Source organism: Hyposmocoma kahamanoa, unplaced genomic scaffold (assembly GCF_003589595.1).
Source record: "Hyposmocoma kahamanoa isolate Upper Pololo Valley unplaced genomic scaffold, ASM358959v1 76, whole genome shotgun sequence".
Lineage (NCBI taxonomy): Eukaryota > Metazoa > Arthropoda > Insecta > Lepidoptera > Cosmopterigidae > Hyposmocoma > Hyposmocoma kahamanoa.
The window spans coordinates 8261976-8284605 of NW_020653900.1; the positions used below are offsets into that span (position 1 = coordinate 8261976).

The 22630-nt window shown below is 36.3% G+C and overlaps 1 protein-coding gene across 7 annotated transcripts in view; it reads right to left on the reverse strand.

The window, feature by feature from the left end:
- Window positions 1-22630, reverse strand: part of LOC113232538 (C-terminal-binding protein) — an 88671-nt gene that overhangs the window by 40713 nt on the left and 25328 nt on the right. For all 7 annotated transcript variants that reach the window (XM_026467303.1, XM_026467298.1, XM_026467297.1 and 4 more), the window contains exon 2: window positions 17750-17774. The gene's annotated coding sequence lies outside the window, so the exon portion shown is untranslated. The remainder of the gene's footprint in view (window positions 1-17749; window positions 17775-22630) is intronic.

Below are 22630 nucleotides of genomic sequence, written 5' to 3' on the forward strand. Positions count from 1 at the left end.
TTACGGATTTTTACACCAATAATATCAATATTTTTTGAGAAAATACTGTACTAGTTTTGTTATTATTATTGATACAAAGATCGAACAAATACAAACAAATATTGGTTCGATCCGACTGGACTCGAACTACTATTCTGTCACCGTGACTACTAAACTAAATGTTTTACTGTCGGACAATGAATTTCCTAAAAAGGATTGCGTGAATTTTTTCGGAAGCGATTAATTACCAAATGAAGAAAAATTAAAATAATAAGAATACAACCTTCCAAATATGCAAATCTATAAATACCGTATAAGTGTCCTTCATATTCAAAGTATTTTGTACAGATTATTTGATTTTAATAATTTGACAAAATCGCAGTCAGATGTTCAAAATTATGAACGGACCATTGGTACCCCTCCGTTCTATTTGAAGCTTTTGTGAAAACACTAACTTCATTTGACTTTTCCGTGCCAACTGCAGTGGAAATCGGATTCTTGAGACGTCCGTTGCTAAGTGAACTTTTTTACCCAACAACGTTGCCAAGCGGAACGCTCCAAACGGTGTTCACAAAGAGACAATGCTGATTGAAGTAACGAATCACGACACAGTTAGACGACTATGACCAAATTGTGATACTTTTGAGATTTGTTGCTCGATAGTTGAAGAGATTTTTTTTTAAATGAAATTGATTTCGACAGTTATCTTATTGGCATTACGTACGACAGTCCAATTAAAGGACAATCACACATTTACTTAACCATCGTAAACTGGGAAGTTTTAAACTTTTTTTTACGATGCTAAGTGCCGGGACGAACAAGTCGTGCGGCTGGTGGTAAGCTACACGCCAGACGATAACAGGTGCAGTGCCACTCAGTGCTTTTAATCACAATGATCTGAGAGGCACTGCCAGTCACTGCGCCCGTCACCCTGAGACATAAGTTGACAAGTTTCATATGCCTATCATTTCACGAGCACCCTTCTAAATCGACACACAGTAATACCCACATTACGACAGATTTCTGTACGATGGCAATACTCCCTTTACTGCTACTAAACATTAGTTTTTTTACTTCAAGGTGTTTTTATAAGTATTTCAGTATTCTTATAGCTCATATACGGTGAAGGCACTAAAATTGGTCTACATAAAACTAAATTCTAAGACACGTACGTGTTAGATCGGTAGGTGGTCGTAATAAAATGAAGATTTACCTCCTTATTCGCGTCACAAACTCGCCGCAACGCTAGAGAGGTTCGGATAGCCCACGAAGCGATATTTTCGCACTAGTCGCCTTTACTGCTTTATTTTTACGAGGGACGCGGGTATTATTCCTGGTTGTGCACCCGCCGGGTACAATAGAGATACCGTTTCGGAATTCTTGCTATATTCAGTAAAAATTTATTTTCAGAGATTTTAAAATATAAGTCTCTGAACGGACTGAGAAAAATGCGACGTTTTATTATAAGCTGTTACTGTCTCCAATAATTTTTAATTTTTAAACTTAAGGTGTTTATTCCACCTATAGTAATAATAAAACGTAGGATTATATATTTAAGATTATATTAGTACATCAAAATATTCAAGGCTTTTCTGGCAAAACATTAGAAATAAGTCTTTTTTGCACGGTATTTCCGTTGACGTGTTTTGTTTTACAGAACACTGGCTGAAAGACTACGAAGCAATTAACAACTCAGAAAATTATGTAATAGTCAGTTCGTTCATAAGAAAGAACTTAAGTAGAGACGGATCTTTGATTATTATTAAACGTAACTTAAAATTTAAAAAGCTTAACGATAGGAAATGAAACTATTTTTCCGTATTTAAATCGCGTATATTTGTTTTTTCAAACAAACCGACGTTTGGGGTCCTTTACAAACAAACAAAATGAACAAAAAATAAATGAAACAAGTTTCATTTCCTATGTATAACAATCGCGAAAACCTAAGAACTCGAAGCGTAAGGATATCACAGATCTTTCTACTGAACGAACTATTGAGATTTCATGTATGGAATTAGATCAGTTTGTCGTCTAATGTGTATACAGGCCCCCCTCTGCTAATTTTTAGAGTTTGAATTAATTATGGAAAATAGTTTAAAACAGATTTTTCCAACCAAAAAAAAAAACCTAGTAATATGTGGAGATTTCTATGTAAACCTGTTGGAAAACTGTTCTACTTCTGTAAAACTCATTAATTTATTTAAAAGTTTTAACTTAATTAACCTTTTCTTAGAACCAACTCGCATCTTATATTGATAACATTTTTTGTAACACAGTCGCAGTGTCTAAATCAGTAATAAATAGCTTAAGATCACACCATAGTGGCCAATTAGCTTCTTTTAATTGTAAAATGAGCAAAAAGGTAGAACAATTTCTCTGCGGACAGATTACCACGGAACGAATCATTAGATTTTAAAATAATATCTGCATACTTTAAATTCCCTACCCCATATACCGGAGGTCCCAAATACTTTACATAGCACGATATTTTGTTTAATTGAAAATGAATTTGATAATATATTTAAATCGAAAACATTAACTTTCCATAGAGAGACTAAATTCAGCGACTGGACAACAGTAGGTATTCATACGAGCAGGTCTCGTTTGTATGAGTTATATGCTATGAAAACTTATAATACTAATTCCAAGTCTATAGAATATGTTACAAATTATTCAAAACTATTTAAAAATGTATGTGTAGCTGCTAAGGTTAAGTTTCACAGCGACAAAATTAGACAATCGATAAATAAATCTAACTACTTGGAGCAAATAAATTAAGAGACAGGCAGGGTTAAACAACACAATAGAAATATAGTTTTAGAATTAGACGGCAAACTTATAAAATCTAAAGACAAGGTAGCCCAAGCTTTTGAATCGTTCTTTTCGGAAATTGCTGTGAACACTACAGAATTATTGAATTCCTCCCCTTCTCTTGCTATTGATCTCTTAAAGGAAAATGTTAACATTTATTTAATTTCCGTCATGTTAATCCACAAAACATCAATCATAAAAGGTTTTAAATCAATAGATGTTAAAAAAATTTAATACCTCTGGGACACATCAACTAAAGTTATTTAAGTTATTGATCTAATTTCCCCATATTTCGCTGTAGCTTTCAATAGGTGCGTTGACGAAGGTGTTTTTCCCGATTTAATGAAATACAGCTAAGTTTATTACCTTATTCAAAAGCGGTAGGAAAGTTGATCCTACCAACTATAGGTCCATTTCAATTATACCAGCTTTAAGTAAAATATTCGAAAAGGTCATGCTGACTCAATTACTGTCCTATTTCGATAGGAATAATATTTTTCATAGTAAACAATACGGGTTTACGACTAGCGATGCGGAGGTAGCGTCACTAAAACACATCTTTGATGCTTGGGAAAGGTCCCAGAACGCTATTGATGTCTTCTGTGACCTCTCAAAGGCATTTGATTGCGTTGACCATATTACTCTTATTAGGAAGCTGGAATATTACGGTGTAAATGGCAAGGCGTTGGAACTTGTCTCATCATATCTCAACGGTAGAATTCAGAAAGTAGACATAAGTGGAGTGACTTCTTTGGGTTCTCCGGTAAAAATGGGTGTGCCGCAGGGCTTCAATACTTTGACCTTTCTTATTTCTGATTTATATTAATGATCTGCCATTCTTTGTTAAGAACCATTGCGAAATAGTATTGTTTGCTGACTTTGCCGATTTTTAAAACAAAGAGACATGACATTAACTATGACCATATTAATGATGGGTATCATAAGGTCTCTAAGGTAGTTTATTGGTTTAATGCTAACAATTTATTGCTTAATGCCAAAAAGACAAAATGTGTTAAATTTGAATTACCTAACGTAAAATGGACTAGTCCAAGCATAGAAATATACGGAGAAAAGTTAAACCTTGTAAGCAGTCTTCTTGGGTGTGACCTTAGATAGTAAACTTCAATGGTTTCCACATATATCTTTCCTGGCCAGCAGATTAAGCTCCGCTGCATACGCAGTCCGCAGAATACATGAGCTTACCGATGTTAGTACTGCTAGACTAGTTTACTTTAGTTACTTCCATAGTATAAGGTCTTACGGCATCCTCACATTTAAATCATATTTGTATTGCAAAAACGAGCGATTCATTCTGTGTACCGTACTAGGCTCTCGGGTTTCTCTCAGAGCAAAGTATCGTAGTGTAGGAGACTGGTATCATGCCTGTGGCATCACAGTTCATTTACTCAAGTATTTTATATGCCACGCGTGTATATATATATATATATATATATATATATATGCGTGGCATGATAAAGTCTAGCAACCTTTCAAAGATATTAGAGAATATACGAATGTTAAAAGCATATTATAGGAATGATGTAGCATTGCAGACAACACTTGTCCCTCTGTACAGCTGACATTTCAGCTCTTTTGCCGTAATTGCTAGTATTACGTCGCATAAAGCGCGCTCTAATGACACGGCGCGCCTGTGAACACCTTTTGTTTTTGACGCGAATTTCTCACGACCCATCGTACAATGTGACGATTTTTTGCCAATCTTTGTAACGCCTCATTCGCAATAAATGTTATTGCGTGTTATCGACGTGGAAACTGAATATTTATATTAAAACAGTTACTATTGTTTTCTAATTTAGGTTTACTTGTTTAAGTTTATTATCTCCTTAATACGACGATTTACTTCTTATTATTACTGTTGCATAAGTATTACAAGAAATAAGTGTAACATTGGTGATGGTGACAGTTTTACCTTGCCCCAATGCAGGATTCTTTTAACAAAGCGTCCAAAAAGAGGTGAATTCATTTTAAACAGACTAAAAACAGCCTATGCTAGCGCTACGTTAATTGATTCAAAATGGCGCGTGATGAGCAAGCGGTGTCAAAACCGTGCCAGCTCAGCATGGACCGACATAAACAGTTATAGCGATATCTTCCAGCGTTATAGCCGATCGGTTCTGCTACGTCGCCGCTGACGAAGCACCCTACTCAACGCGGAAGCGCTGTCTTTCAATATTATTACTTCGAAACTGATACGCTTGCGGTTTTGTCCGCGCTATACATATAAGGTGGTTTATTTATTGTGACTGGCTTGCGTAAATTATTATGCAAGTCATAAATTTGAGCTACCATTATAAATGTCGAACTGTAAGTTTCGTTATCATATAAAATATAATTATAGCAAATACGTTATAAACCATAACATTCGTTAGGAAATGAATGGTCTCTGCACACAGTACTGTCAATTTGTTAGTAGTACTATCAGAATGCAATAATTTACCTTTACAATCTAACTAAACGTTCACCAAATTACACAAGTTCTCACAATAAAGTCGCTATTTGAAGCAAACTTTTTATCTCGCCATAATTCATTCTCAGACAATTAACAATGCTGAGTCGGGTTTATGTTAACTAGCTGCAGCTCTCAACCCATTTCCTCTAAAGAGCGGGTACGAGTGTGCGTTGACCCGGACATGTGACCCCTTGGAGAGAAGCGTTCTTTGCTCTCAGCGGTACATTCTATGCAGTGTTTTGCTAGTATTTAGGTTACATACTGCAAGCTTAGTGCGACGTCCTTTAAGAAACTTTGCTAGACGGAGTTTATGAAAGGACAGAGCTCGGAGTTATATATGGAATTTGTTAAATGAGAAGCATCTCTGTTTTAGTGTCACCAAACTCTACATATTTGCTATATTAGTAAACACAATCTGTAACTTATTAGTTTATTCTTTAAACCTAGCGAATGTACGAGTTGTTTCTTCAAAACTTTCTTCTTCTGCTAATTGAAACATTATCTTATACCTAAGATGAAAACCAGTTTTCGAAAATCAAACGAATTTGACACTAACAATAAAGCTAAAACCAGGTTGCAATAAAAAAAAGCATGTCTTTTATGCCTCTACAATGCATGATCCTTTGGTCTTAAAGAGAATCGATACTATTGTCTGAACGCAAAATGCATTGAATACTTATATATCTACCTAGTTATAAAAGCAGTGTTGAATATCGGGTTCTACTTGTCTATCTAAACTTTGATTTACGATCGGAGAGAGTTCAGACTAGTTTTAATGGATTTAATGAATTTTACTTCTGGATAACTTAGAGTAATCAATATTATACCTACACAAATGGTGATTAACCTGAAGCATCTAATTACACATTCTAAAACTATGGCAACACAAGTATCAAAATAGATTTTCATGTTATCCTATAAGACTTCATAATATCCCTTTGTAAATTTCTAAGAAGTAGAGACAATATGTATAAATAAGTATTTCTTGATACAGCAATTCGTCTCACAGAAATAGTTATAGCAATTTCATACACAATATAGCCAAATTAATGGCCTAAAATTCTTCAATCCGGACATGTTGCCGTACCGTACAGTGTCTATAGGTTGCAGACGCTTTACACACAACACTATACAACTTGTACAGTGTCGTTACATTCCAGAGGCACGTTTCGCCGAGTCCGCAGTTGCTATATAATAGCTCGTACCGGCGACCTCGTGTCGCAACGCGGGAAAGCGATCGGCTTTCATTTGCTTTCTCGAGCGCGCCTAGTAACCGACCAATGAGTCATTTTGATTTGTTGCCTCATTTTGTTTTGGAGTGCAACACTTCCGAGAGATTGTAATCTACTGTATCAATCAAACCCTGTTTTATGGTAAACACGTGCCACCCACGTAATTTGAAATTTACCATGAGATTTTTGGTGAAGAAAAGCATCTTGATGGAAAGTGCACGTCGAAGAAGGGATAATGTGTAAAGTTCCCAACAAATAATGGACCAGGGTGACGGACTATGGCCTAAACCCTCGCCTGAGAGAAGCCCCGTCCTGGCAGTGGGACGTATAAATGGGTTGATGATGAAACACGTACAGTTACGTCTAACCATGTGTAATCAATACGTCGTAATTCATATATACTCGTTCCTTCTACGTATCAGGTTGATGAATGAGTTTTGTATGCTATGTAATTAACCGTAATAATGATCAAAAGTTATAAAATTTCATAAAATATCTAAGTTTTGCGTTGTTTTCAACAATGAGACCTCCATTAATTTCTAACAAAACGAACTAAAAATACGCCATTAAAGGTCTGTGTGGCTGTCATTTGTCAAAACGGTCTAATTTCGGCGAACAAAAGAAGCCGGGGCTATTTATCTTGTATATTTATCGGGGTTCGCAAAGGATGGCGCATATTTCAAGCAGTCTGAGCCGGGTCACTTTTAGAGGTAAACGCCCGGTTACGGTTTGAATTATTTTACATACTCCCAGGATGCCAGTGGGTTGACGACGGAATAAATCGAGAATCGATAGACTTGATAGATTGCAAACGTCTTTCAAATATTATTACGTTTTCTTTGATCTGTGGAGAATTTATGATGTCAGTCATTCCAAAATAAACTTGACTGTAATTATATATTTTGTGAGTATACTATGATACTCTTTACCATGAACTGTAGTCAGGAAACTTCGCTATTAGTGTGGCGGGTCGTGAGCCTAATTATTAGCTTTTAAAATCCGATTTTAAGTGATAGGGTTCAGAGGGTCAATGGTAACTACATAATGTTGACCTCCGTGGTCGAGTGGCTTGTACACCGGTTTTCATGGTGTCGCCATCTCCGAGGACTCGGGTTCGAACCCCGGCCAGGTCAATGTAGAAAACTAACTTTTCTATCGATTCGCTGAACAATTCACTCTTGTTACTTAAAAGGCAATAAATGCATCAATGACGATTTCAACACAGCAATTTACAAAATAATACATCACTTTACAATTAATAATACGCTTCTTAAAAAAAATATGTAAAATTTATATACACTGATAAAAAGAGTCACAACCATCACGGTTAAAATTAATTGGACCTAATAGATTTTTGGGTATGACTCAAAATGGAACAAATCGCAAAGGGCAACAAATAACTACCTTGTCGAAATGACTTAGCTCTGCAATGTACGCAATTTAAAAAAAAATTTGAAAACTTTCAGACGTAGAAACAAATTTGCTCTATCAATTCAATTTACTCATTATTACCGGTGTTTTTACAACACAGTACAGACGGTTTCTTGTTCTGCTACGTCTGTAATTAAAAATAGGAAATTTATTTATAAGGAGCAAACACCTTGCGTTAACACGCTTAACATAACAAATATATAATGGTTATATCTAGGTATGACTATGATGCACGTGTCCAATGTATCTATCTGCATCCTTTGCCAAGTTCTTAAGATATATATCGATAACATTTTCATACTGTTTTCTGGTGAGAATTATTCAAACTAATGTAAATTAGATACGAGATCGTGACCGTTCGCCTGATTTGGAATCTGATCATAGTTCGTTCAACTGCGTTACGTCATGGCGGAAAAAGTCTATCTGTGGCTTTTAAACTAGACTGGGCCCCACGAGGTTATCTGATCTGTGAGTAAACATTGTTGGCAAAAAACTAAGTATTATTAAACACGACGAAGATTTAAGGATACTCTGGCCTCTGTTAAAAATTATTGAATTAGTTCACTGGGCGAAACTAGTAAATAATCTAGGCAAATATTAACTATGTAGATTAAATATTTAAATTAAATAATAGAACGTGAACATTTTTATAACATTTTTGTTAAATAAATGTTATCTTTAAACGAGACTCTTTTACTAAGTGCCACTCACTATACTAACAAAAAATAGAGTATGTGCAAAAAGAAGATACCCTCTACCGATACCACTGCAAAAAAACAAAGTCGTAATAAATACTGAAATTCCATAATTGAATAAACAAGTTGATAATATAATAAACTCCAGCCAAAATTAGTCTCTATACAGAAACAATAGACCATTAAGCATTAATGTACTCCATATACAGTTTCTTCGAGGTATGACACAAGCGGGTGAAGCGGACCAGGAAAGCGTTCAATATTGTATATCATCATCAACTACAGCCTACATCCTCGCGCCAATAAATTTTAATATAGTTCATATTTAAATTTCGATAGGTACGTTGCTCGTTTATTTATGGGCATCAAAGCATGTTTTCACATCAAATCTATCATGATCGAAAAGCGTAAACTTTATTAACTTCTCATTTTACTATTGTTTATAAAATAATATTCATAAAGGCCATATCTTGCATGCTACCTTTTAACTAAAATTTTAATGTAACGAATATTAGGCCAAAAACAATTCCGTTCTCGAAACTTGAGTCATCAACGCCATTTTGTAACACATGTATATGAGTAGAGCCGATTGGTTATGGTACTCATGCAGTCGATACTAGGATAGATAAAACAAGGCATCAAAAAATGCAATTTGTTTTAAATACATGTTTAATTAATTATAAACATTGGTACCTTTGCAACCTCTCCACGGTTTAAACAGATTTGTTCTTTCTATAAAAAACAAGTGAATACCATTATCGATTTTAACCCACTTCAAAAACAAGGAGGAGGTTCTCAATTTGACTGTTTTTTTATGTATGTTACGCGATAATTCGTTTGTGAACCGATTTTGATGATTATTTATCTGTTGGAAAGAGGATACCTCGATAGTGGTCCCATTTAAATTTGAGTGGCAAAGTAAAGGATGAATCCGGTTTCACACACTCTCTGGTAACATATTTATTTATTTCAATAAAACTTGGCCAATAAGACGTAATTCCACGACTTTTTGAGGTCGGTTTTTTATTTAAATAAATAATTGTAATTTAATTGTACAAACTTATACAATACAGTACGGTTGCCACACGTTACACGTTTCTTACCACCTCAAAGTGAAAGCAGTATTTATAATGCATTTTGTGAAAGACCTATTCACCCAAAACTTATTTAGATTCAATCTTCGATCTAAATGATAGAACCAATTGGATGTAGTTAAGCAAATAGGATCCAATCCACAAAGTTATCAAAAAATGAGGTATGTACCAAACGGTTCCTGGGGCCTTACCATGAACTCTTATTACGATTCAGTTTAGGACCTAAAATAAATCGTTGTGAGCCAGCGCTACATGAAGTGTATATCACCATCCCGCTTTTTTGTCATTACGAACCTATACTGAACTGTAATAAGAGTTCATGGTAAGGTCCCTGAAGTCTAACCTCTTAGATCAGCAAAAAAATCCAACATATAAACATAAATTAATATCTCTGGTGTTACATGACATTATAAGATTTAAAAATAAAACAAGAGTGAGAAACACTGTTAAACTTCAAACTGCCATATCTCGAAGTGAGTGGATGTGGATTGGATTCTTTTTGTTTAACTACCGTCCAATTAAAATTTATAGCTATATACTACTGCTAAAATGTTTAATAGCCTACTACAATATAGTAAACGCCTTAAATGCCTGCGCCGCAAAGTAAGGCAAGTGAAAGAGTTCATTAGCATACCGTCCTCTTAGACCTCGGTTAAACGGTCATTCACCCCAGCTGGGACCCGCTTCAGCTTTCAGATTGGATAAAGCGGTAGACGCAGTTTTATTCTAAAGTTAATTGCACTCTAAAGCAAGTTTCTATTCTTTATGAATTAGAATAAAATGTTTGAGCCAGTTCCTTAATATTTAATAGTAGAGTAGTATTAAGTAGTAGTAGAGCTCGTTGTGAAAGGGTTCGTCCATGGTAGTACTGTCACCCTTCCTATTTCTGCTGCCAAGTAGTAATGTCAGCATTACTGTGTTCCGGTTTTGAAGGGTAAGGGTGCTGGGTGAAATGACAGGCAAATGGTACTTGTCAATTTAGGTCTCAGTGTGACGGGTGCTGCGGCAGTGCCCCTAAAATCTTTGCGATTAAAAGCTCCGATTAAGAGCTACACACCTGTCCATAACAGTTGCAGTGCCAGCAACTGTTATGGACAGGTGTGTAGCTTACCATCAGCGTATGACTGGTTCGTCGTCACTTGATATGATATAAATTAAAAAAAAATTGAAGTCAAGGTCTCAATTAAGTCTACAGAAACATTCGTTCATATCGACAGCGACAATATGGGATATTGATATAAACTACTAATAACAGCAGAACAGAACTTAGAATATAATAGAATACGTTTATTTGCCAGAACACAGCAATTACTTATGTCTTGAGTAAAATTAGGTACATTGTATTATTCATTCTACCTGCAAGCAGATGTGCAAATATTAAATGAATTTAACGTTTGGTCGCCGTAGTGTAATATTAATGTACAACAGGATTTGTAAAAGTATTCTTTATTACTATAGAAGCAATGTGTCAAAAGACATTTTGTCAATTGTAATTTAAAAGTATGTCCTTGTAACAATTTCATGTGGTAATTTATTGAAAATAATTCTACAATGTTGAAGCAGTTATTCTTATAACTTACTTTATAGCAACGAGGTTGGAATAAAAGGTTCATAATTTCTGCTCTAGTTTGCCTCTCAATAATTTCACGTATTTTAAAATACTGTGGATGTAAGTTGATAAATATCCCTAATGTACATGAACTTCATCAATAAGTGGTTTTACTGTATATACTTTCAAACAGCAAAAAGTCTACAATTAGTCAGCAGAAAAAAAGACAATAAAACCAGACATCAAACATACTGCAACTGTGTCACCTCGCAACTGAATACACACAGTGTATATATACACAGATACTCAACGTTTGTAATTGTATATTTAATAATTCAGCGTAAAAACTGCGACTAAGTAAACAATATCAGTGGTCAAACAAGTGATCAGGCAAGACACGCCTAGTCTGTAATTAATAACCGAGATAGCGCAAGTTATCCATGCACGATTGTTTTCTGTGATAACTTTTGCAAAAAAAAAAAAAATATACGTATTTATTCAATGCTTTAAAATTAGAAGATGTCGGCTATAACTCGTACAACTTTAGATTTAGACAATGTGTGATCATTTGTGTGCAACATGTGTGCAAGCTCTATCGTCATCCTCATTCGTCATCACTTTCCACCAGGTGAGATGGAGGTCAAATACCATGGTCGAGTGACTTGCACACCGGTTTACATGGAGTCGCCATCTCTGAGGGTCCCGGGTTCGATCCTCGGCCGAGACAATGTACAAAACTAACTTTTCTATATCATCTCCAGTCCGAATGTTTGTGGTACCGTCGTTGTTCCGATTTCCATAACACAAGTACTTATGGGGTCAGAGCAACGTATGTGATGTCGTCTAATATTTTAATATAGTTAATCAGAAAATGTTAAATTAAGTCATACAGTCTCCACATATTTAGTACCAGATTCACTTCTGAAACGACATCTTTGCCAAATTATCTCCTTATCATAAGGACTAATACACATCTGCATCACGTAGTTCGTCAAGACTTTAAACAGAGCGACAAACCAAAGCACAATAGGAACATAATGTTTAACAATAAAGACGTCGTACTAATTAAAAACGATTTGTAAATTTAACAGAGTGGAATGGTCAAAAATATTTTCGTAACAATATAAAATATCATACTAATATTAGCAGACAACTTTCTGATTACGGCATTATTAAACTTTTTTGACAACTATCGTCATCGCTTCGGATCATGGGGGAGGAGGAGTTTCCAAGCACGACGTACAATTCCATTCCTATACATCCGGTACCTCACGCTAATTGGCAAGTCCTTTCATAAGGATGGCAAGCATTATAGTCCTTGCCGTCGATACGATAAGAAGATCGGGTCATTATCGCTTTGAGCATAAATTGTCCGTTTCCGAAACCCGAATGCACACTTCTGGATGTTCCCAGTGCGGTAAGGTTCTCAAGAGAGTTCTCAAGTTAAGCACTTCACACAATACGGCATTGTGGAAGCCTTGACATGGAGCGTTTGAGCCGCCGTCTTGGCTCCTACACGCACTTATAAATGCACAGCGACCACGTCCTTCCTCTTGCCAACTGAATTAGTAATTTATATTATAATTTGAACACTTTGGCAATAATAATAATAAAGCACAAACTCATAGCCCCGCAATAGGGAAACCCTGTCTCGCGGATTCCATGGGAACACACATAGTCAACCACAAATTACACCCAAGCTCACGAGAGAAATAGTACATCTATATAAATATTTCTACCTACCCGGGAATCGAACCCCCTCTGCGTGGCAGTCCAATATGGTAACCGTTCGGCCACGGAGACAGCAATAATTATATCTATAGGTTTACATTTCTACATTAAGCGTAACATTGCGCGATTTATCCCCGGAGTCAATTCCGTAGCTCTGGTGTTCATAGTTCTGGGAATTCCCTAGTTTGAGCTAGATTATATAGCGTACCGATACCTCCACCTACAGCGGAGAGGAGGGGTCTGCCCGTGCATGGCCGGGGTATCTGTAAGCAGATTCCCCCGGGTAATAAAGGCCCCCAATTCTGCTAATTTTTTTTTAAATCACTGGTTATCATTATGACTATATTTGTTATTCTGCTAAATCCTGTTGCAATAGCAGTTGAATCTCAATAGTATCACTGAAATGGCAATTATTGTATTCATTCATTATTTCAAACACGAACGATCGATGTCGCTTTACTAAAAGTTCCATGGAAATATGCTTATCTTAATTTTTATATCGTTTAAACACCAATTCAGTCTTCAAATTAAATCTATTTTCTTCATGTCAAATCATTTGTAGACTACGCCATCGACATGCCATCGAGGAGCAAAATACAAATCCTGCCCCTGACGCTATCGACACACAACTGAGATGATATAAAATTAGCAGACTTGGAACCCAGGTTTGTTATGTGTTGTTTGTACATTGTTATTATTATTTTTACTTTTGTCTAATGACATAGATAAATTAATTATTAGTACAAGTTCAATAGAGTGAAATAGATCTAGATCAAACAAAAATAACTGGTCATAAAACTTTAAAAGTAAAGCCAAACGGCGTGAAGTTGCAGCGAGCGCTTGTAATAAAGGGAATCAATTAAAAACTGTAGGAGTAGTTTTGTCGCCGCGTGTGATTTATGCAAATGGCGGTCTAACCAGTAGTTTGCCGGTAATGCAATTTGAACGAGGTAAGTTGACAATGTCTGCAGACGGAATTTCGACATCGTGCAGGTTAAACTACCAATATGGCATAAATGATAGTTATCTAAGAGAGCGATTACTGGCAATGCAAGATTCAACATGTAGTCTCATACTTAATTAAAACGTCGTTAGTCGTATGAGCGCCGTTTAAACGATAGAAAACTTTATATCCATAGTCTCAAAAGCGCAATGAACTGTGGTACCAATAATAGTTAAAGTTAGTTAACGCATTAGCTACTATTTCAACATAATAACCCAACCGTTCACTACAAGTTTTTTTTACGTGGAAAGCTGACGTTTGTAGACGTTTGCTATTTTATTTGTTGGTTTTAGGGTTTTAAACAGAGTTTGACTATTGTAGACACTTACGACAGATTAGTGTTTTACTGTTAGGGTTGAAGATTGTCATTCTTATTGTCATTTTTACTTAATTTTTCTAAGTCTATTGTAAACATTCACTCTGACAGGGTCTATGAATTGCAAAGCAACATAATTCCAACACTTCGTTATTCCGTGGTGAGAATTTTCTTCAAAAACACTCCACTCGAATAAAACCCACAACGCTTACCCGAACCATACCATCTTTCTTATTATGACATAAAAGCACAAAGGAAACAAGGACGAAAAACAAGGATTCTCGAAAAATCGACCTCGAGGAAAACATTCCGGGAATCGCGACACACCATTCCACTCTACAGCCCCTCAAACATGCGCGGTTCGTGTATTTCGACGGCCAATTTATTTCAATATTCACGACATAACCTTAAATCTCGGTAAAGTACGAGTTTTTTGAAGAGATACAAGTGAAGGAGGAAGCCTTGACGTTTTCCTGTTTGCGCCATCGGATTTATTCGTGCGTGGAAAAGTTGTTGATGTTTCCCTAAGCCATAATCTTGAGCAAGTCCCCGAGAAACCGCTATTTAAGTTACTTTGAAACAGGAACTAATATGCAAGAACTTTCTCAAAACTTCAATGAATTAAGTAACGGTAAATAATCAGAAAGATGTCATTGTATATCGTTAATACCAAACTATTCTGCAATGTCCACAGGTTATTTGTCCCTTTGAATTCTCCACTTTTCCTCCATAGCACCGTTAAACCTAGAATGGATTGTGAATTGTGGAGACACATTTATAGAACGCGTGGTCGGGTGTACAAAAGCCCTCAGGGTAACACAACACCGCGTGAATCGAGGCGTGAGGGCGAGACTGTCCCACCCTTTGTTGGCTTTAACACACATACATAAACATTATAATATACAGAACACGAGGGGCTAAAGGATACCTTCAGATTGTGTGCCGTTGACCGACTGATGTAGGATGAAATTCCAATCAAATTCATTCATAGTGGGAGGGGAAAAGAATGAAAATTTTTGGACGACGATGTTAGGCTGTTGATTTCATTTAATCTGAATTACTGGTCATGAAAAAGACACAACATAGGCCAAAAAAGTTCTCAAAAGATTTTGGACTGATTAATAACAAAAATGCGGTGTCTTATAAAATAATGGTATTCAGTGCTTATAGGCATCGGATAAAATACGATCCATAAAAAGACGTATGGGTATCTCTATCAGATTCCGTAGCTTGCACAGCGTTATCGCGCCGCATACCAATGCCGACTTGCGAAGGAGGGTCCCATTTAATTAGTGCCGGAAAGATCCTTTGCGGGACTTCGTAAATAATGCTGAGTTGAGATAGATGTAGGAAACGTTGAAGGAATTAATAAAAGGGGACAAACGAAAATGAAACTTACGAACAAGTCACTTTTCCCTTGCGCAAATGAAAAGTAGACAAAAATAAAAAATCATTTATAACTATCTACATATCATATACATTTTAGATTGATTTAGTTAATCATTTTCATATGGTTGATCTGTCCACAGCATTTTTAAAGGTATACTTATAAAAACATATCCGGATACCGACGTATGAACCGCTCTGAGTTATTACTAAGTCGACTGGCGTCGCCGGAGATCACGTAGGGACCAGTCATGAGAGCCCGACCAGCCTGTGTTAAATTGCCGCCATTCCGCCGGCGGCCGTGATCGTAAAAATGTGCAAGCTAACGTAAAAACTGCTACATGTACGGATATACGTGATGTTTCTTCCAATAGCTGAGTAAGACTGCTGTAATAGTGTGGTACAGTTGCGCACGAATACACCAGACTATTGCCTGTAAAATATCATTTGAATTTGATCGCACATTCTACTATGAGTTACTTTGTGAAACCGAGTCGTTTTTATCGCCTTTGCGAGTTCTTTTACGGTGCAAATAAAGGTCACGGCAAAGTGTAAGTAAAGACTTACTTTACTTTGTTTTTGAAAGAAATATCTTTCAAAAACAAAGTAACGGTATAAAGATGTTAGTTATATTGTCTTGTTACATTGTATGTATCACTATGATATATTTCTTGTTACTGTTTCAGAAGTCAAAATACTTTAGCTTTTAAACTGAAATACTTTAGATGGTAACCACAGCACAGCCGTATTCGAATTCAGTGAGTCAGATATCTGAGTGGAAAAAATCTACGGTGACATCGCATATCTGTGCTATTCACATGATGCGGCTGGCGCCCATTCAGTCGTCACAAAACGAAACTGAATGCCATTTCATCTCAAGATGCGCCAGTCGCCGCAGATCAGCGGGGTCCGGCGGTAGCGGTGGGGGAGGCGAGGCACCCAGCAACTGCGCCATAACTCGCTGCGCACGTACAACCAGACAATCGCAATTATTATTAACAGATATACGTTTAATGATCGTATGTGCCGCTCGAGCCGAGTGTAATTTCAACAGGGCGGGCGCACGCGATTGTGGTGTTTACGTCACTGCGGCGTTCGTGTTAAGTTCGCTCACGAAAGCATGGTGAATGTATCGTTTCGAGGTGGGAATTAGCGGGAAGACGCCACCGGGGGGAGAGGGCCATGTGGGGGAAGATCTTGCGAAGTGAGTTAGCGACTGATGATTTGTAGCGCGGTTAGCGTTCATTTAGCGGACGGTTGGCCTGCGTATAACTCACCCGAACAAAGACGGATCGCGCTTCTGGCCGGCGTGAAAGCGTCGCACGGTAAATGACGATGAGGCGACGTAAACCATTCACGTGTTATGACGAGGCGTGCGTTGAATTCTTTGCACAAAACGCTCAGGATGTTGAACAGAATGTAAGAACATCACCGTTTATAAGTAAAAAGTGAACCTAACTTCCGCTATTATACGAAAGGCATTTTCAGCAAATAACTGCTAATTAAGGCCGCATATTTGGCATTCATGAATTTGGTTCCGTGGCATTAGCAAGTATAACGAGGAGTATGATGCAAAGCATCGAGTTGGTAACAACGCTAGAGCTAATCTAGTTAGCGGGCTGCCATGCGTGACCCGAACGTGCATTTAACGCGTCATCCACAGACACATTAATTGGCACTATTGACGCGTAGTTTTAGTTGTTTTAAGAAACTAAGTAAATGAAAAGCTTTCTTTATCTACAGTCTTACGATACCGTATTTATAAAAAGTCGTAAAATTAAATGAAACAATTGTCACGGTAAAAGAAAACGTATGCAAAGTAAATTGACTTGATAAGCAAATTTTACATCCACGAAATACAATCTGGCTCCGTATGTATATACGATCACTTTGTGTAAACCCATTTGGAAACTGTTCAGTGGTCTCAACTGCTCTATCTCAGTTTGTAGAGTAGGGTGCATACTATATAAAGTTTATTACTTAGTGGAGGCCGAAGTTTACCAATCGCGTCTAGATTTAGCCGTTTCTAGGAAGATATAAAACGGAACTTACTGTATAGTCCGAGTTTCGTCTCAACCTGAAACAAACAAGAGCAGTAAATTATTGACGTGCCGCAAATAATTCCATCAAAAGGCTCAGGGAGGATGTTTTCGAGGAAACGCGTCTATAAGCTTGCTCAGTCAACGAACTGTTGAAGAATAATTTAACGTAACACGTGTAACGTGGAATATGGGTTGGCAATACGATTCGAGAGGTCATGTCATGTACCACTCATTCCTTACTCTTCCGTTTAGTCAACGAAACTATTCTCTAAACATATAACCGCTGTATATATAAGCTGTACATATTCACTCTGATATATATGGAGCTTTCGCATACTACATCTTTGTTGGAACTTTCAATAAAGGATATAATCTAATTAACAAGAAGTAGACTTACTAAAGTTTATCTAAAACAAAGTTAGTGGGTGCCTAAACAAATTAATTAGGAAGGACTACTCGAGCAGCGTACATAAATTGATACTGATAGCTTTCAACCTAGGTACCTACACAAAATTCTAAGAAAACCTGCTTCTTTATTCAAATAACGTGATGTTATGTACGTATGAACCTTTTTGGTTTTTTTTTTTATGATACCATGTGACGGGACTACAAGTCGTGGGCCTGGTGGTAAGCGACACGCCTGTTGTAACAGTTGCAGGCTCAGAGCTTTAAAACGCAAACATCTGAGGGGCACTGCGCGCGTGTCCCATTTGCCTACTCACATTACTGCTTGGCGTGAGAAATAGTTTAAGGCAGTACTTCCCTGGAGAAATTCTATCATAAGGAGCTCTACTTCTACTAAATAATTTTTAATTTTATAATCTTAATCAGTAAGACTTTTAATCTGGTTAGTTATCAAAAATAAAAGCACTATGTCATTTCGAAAGATAAAAATGCATTCTTCCACTTTGTATAAAATGTAAGAGAAAAAGGTTAATGAAACACTTTAACCGACCTTATGATTAGTGAGACCTAGAAATAAATGTCTTAAGTTTCACACGTTCTCAAGAATGAAAGTTTAGTAAGAAGGAAACTAGTTCTATCGTAATATCAAAATATATGAGACCCACTAATACTCTAGTCGAACAAGTAATTATATGCACCTGTTCAATTTGTTAGAAACTTTAAGCATAGTTCACTACTAATATGAAAGTTTGGTGTTTAGTTTAATTGCTACTATCACAAGTACGTATGAATTTGAAATATTAGATTAGTTTCTTGTTCTAAAACTTCGTCGTCAGTAAATTTCAGCACTAAGTCTTTAAAAGTTATGATATTCAAGAAAGTGCATACGACAATATTATTGGCTTTGTGTAGCGTGAATAAAATATCACGTGAGTAAATTGCATAATATTATGTTAAAATTAAGGTATGTTATAATTTTAAAAGTTACTGGAAGTAACGTTCTCTTTGTCCTAATGTGACATCAGTAAAATTTTAACATACGACGACATTAGTAAAGTTTATAAAATCATTAGTCACCACCGTGCTTTGGGATTGACTTCAAACATACACGGCACTTAGTATTCAGAGGATGTTTGCAAGAGATTGCTGCATAGCAAGTAGCGCCCCGCATGAAATATCGTCAATACATAATCGAATTTTACGACTAATTCTATGACGCTACTACGTCTATGTTTCGCTCTTCTTCCAGTTTATTACTGGTCGTGTGTAGTAAAGAAAATTGTGATATGTCCAATGTAGTAAAAGTAACAATTGGCAAAACTACAGTCAATTATAAGGCTAGAGTGTCACCCGGGCGGGCGTGTCGGGAGGTGTACGGAGTGGACAGCGCGCGTAAAAAATCAATAAAAGCGGGCACGGCCTTCGCAGAGGTCGAGTGACGCCTCTCCGCCGGCGGCAGCGGCGGCTGGGTGAGCTGGAACACGTGGCGATTCCTAATTAGTTTAGGTACATGCAATCGCTTAGCTTTGATGTTTACTAAAGGTTAAAAATGACAATAAAATATGCAATCACTTTTGAATGTAAATTATATCCGTCCCCACTTGGAAGATCCTATAATTTTACTGACGTCGTAGTTCTTATAATTTAATATAGGCTATGGAACACACGCACTCATTATATCGTCCCGGACAATTTTACACTTATTATTTTTAAATTTTTATTGAATTGACATTCAATTTTTTTTTTCTGAAATTACTCCACTAGTTTGTTATAATTATTAATACAAAGATCGAACACTCAGAAAAAATTCCTTCGATCCGGCCGAATTCGAACCGATATCTTCTAGCTTACCGTGCCAGATTCTTAGTTGGTATAGCGTCTGGCACGGTAAGCTAGAAGACGTCGGTTCGAATCCGGCCGGATCGAAAGAATTTTTTCCGAGTGTTCTATCTTTGTATAAATAATTATAACTTATTATTTTGGCAATTGGATGGCAATTTGATTTATGTCCCTCCATTATACATACTATTTTCCAAAACTTGCACTATAAATTTGTATTAGCAGATTGAACCCATTTATCTTAAAAAAAACAGTACTCAAAAGCTAGCAAAATAATTTATAAAGTAAGACTTTTTGCTGCCGTAAGACGACGTGCAAAATGTGGTCTTCAAAGAATTTATCTTTGAAGACCACATTTTTCACCATATCTATTATTTATCTTCCCATTCAGCTCAAATAATTTCAGCATTCTTTACAAATTTCTTCCACTCACTTGTAGCTGGCACATATGCTTTATTAAGAGCATATGTGTGAGTTTTGAAATCTGCGGTCACAAAACATCAATGCGGTTTGAAATTAGGAAACTATTTCGACCGCAACTGAGATACTTGCGTCATATGTCTGTTATACTACCTAAAAGTACCTTAACTGTCACGGTTAGTGTTGTAAACCAACACCGAAACTATCGATAGTCTTGTGGATATTATTTTGCCTTGAAAAGTAGTAATAATGTCGATACTCTATCTAATACAGTTATATCGACACTATCACTCAATAGATCGACATCGTAACTATTTTTAAGGTGAACTAACGGTTGTCAAAGTATCGATAGTTTTCAAACCTGGCCTATATATTAGCATCGATAAACCACGTGATTCCACACTCGTAATAGCAGATAAGTAATTTACCAGTCTGAAATAATGTCTGAATAGAACACGTGTTCCGTTCTCATCGATGTATTTCCAGCAGCGATCATTTATATACATACATACAATGACTGTACGAGTTCAAAGTTCATTTGGAAGAAGAGTATCTACAAAAGAAATATCTATTTTAGAGTTTCAGTTCATGATCTCAGTTTCGAATGTGTAGTAATTTATTCAATAATGGTTTATATCATCAATCAAAAAGTTGCGGAATAAAACAAACCATTCAAGTATTACACGTACTCTGGGTATAGTTCCGACAGCGCGGTTCGTCCACGTGTTACAATAATAGGATTGTTAGATGTGCTTTGTATACGATAGGCGCAATCGTTCTCTGAATCATAACTGCCTGGGTTAGTTCAATAGTTTATAGTAATTTTGTTACATATGGAACTCGCAATATAAACGGACTGATTACTATTATTTTAACAAGATGCAAAACGTACCTACGGTTGTCACCTTCCCAGTACGTAAATAACACTGATTACGATTTTAGTTTTCACGGCAAAATACGTATTAGTGAATTTACAAATCACGAGTTCTCTCACGATTTGTAGTGCAAAAGTACATGGTATGTACCATGATTAATGCCCAAGTGAACGTCTTAAGCGCCTGCCAAACAAGACAAACGTGCAAGTCTATGATAGTAGTATGCCTATAATAAAAACACCTTGGCCATAGTTCAAAGAGTTAACGCCGTCTCTTTGCCAAGTACAATATTTTTAGATGGCCAGTGACAGAGCAATTTTTACGCGCAATCATACTAATTTTGGAACGCATGTGAAATAGACGGAAATATAGTTTGTGTCACTTTTTGTTTATTGGCGTGTTTAGTTCATAATCGAGAATAGCGTGGGCTTCTTACATATTAAAACATAACATGTATTAAATATCGTCCAATCGTGGTGATAGATATCCAGTTTTGCAATAAAAATGTATTTAGATTCCATTAAGTAACAACTTAAGACATCATAGTGCAGGTACTAGACAAAATAAGGTAAACCCAGCAAGAGAAATATCAGTAACGATCTGTAACCTTGTACTTACTTGTGACCTTAACAAAACGTTGCGAGTAAAGTGACTTTTATTAATGAACAGATTGTTCCAAGAAGCGTTCGAGTGTCTATAATCGGAACATTTGAGAAAACGGCACGTCTAAGATATTTTCATATACTTTTACAATATATACAACGACAATAATAATATTATGCTGAATTCCCTAAATTAAGTGCTTCGTTTAAATAACTGCTATTCATATTGTATAATTGTATAAATCGGGGTAGCAAGTGAGTAGCAAACGGTTACTGAATCCTTTTTAAAATATATAAAGTCATTGCTAGCTCTTTTTATTAAAAAAAAACTATGATAATTCCGGTTTCTTAAGTATTGAGTAAAGAACTTACTCAATAAGTAAAGAACTTCAGGAATTAAAAATGTATTTCTAAATAACTTTCCACCCTCGTTATGTTATCAAAACAAATATTCCCACGACCCGTCTGCTTGTTGGTAAACCGCAAATTTACACTTGAGGCGAAATGCCACATAACCACTGGTTAACTACGTCCAGTACGCAATGTCGGGGTGCTGTGCGCTCGCAACGTCAGCAGATAAAACTAGATAAAAGATCTATCGAAGAAAAATGCTTCTAAGTACGTTGTTTGCAACGAGTTCAGTTCATTCAGGTTAGACAATTCACCCGAACAGTATGTTGTTTTTAAATTAAACGGAAGAAAAATAAAATTCAAAGTATGTATATTAAAACAACTTTGTATATTAAATTT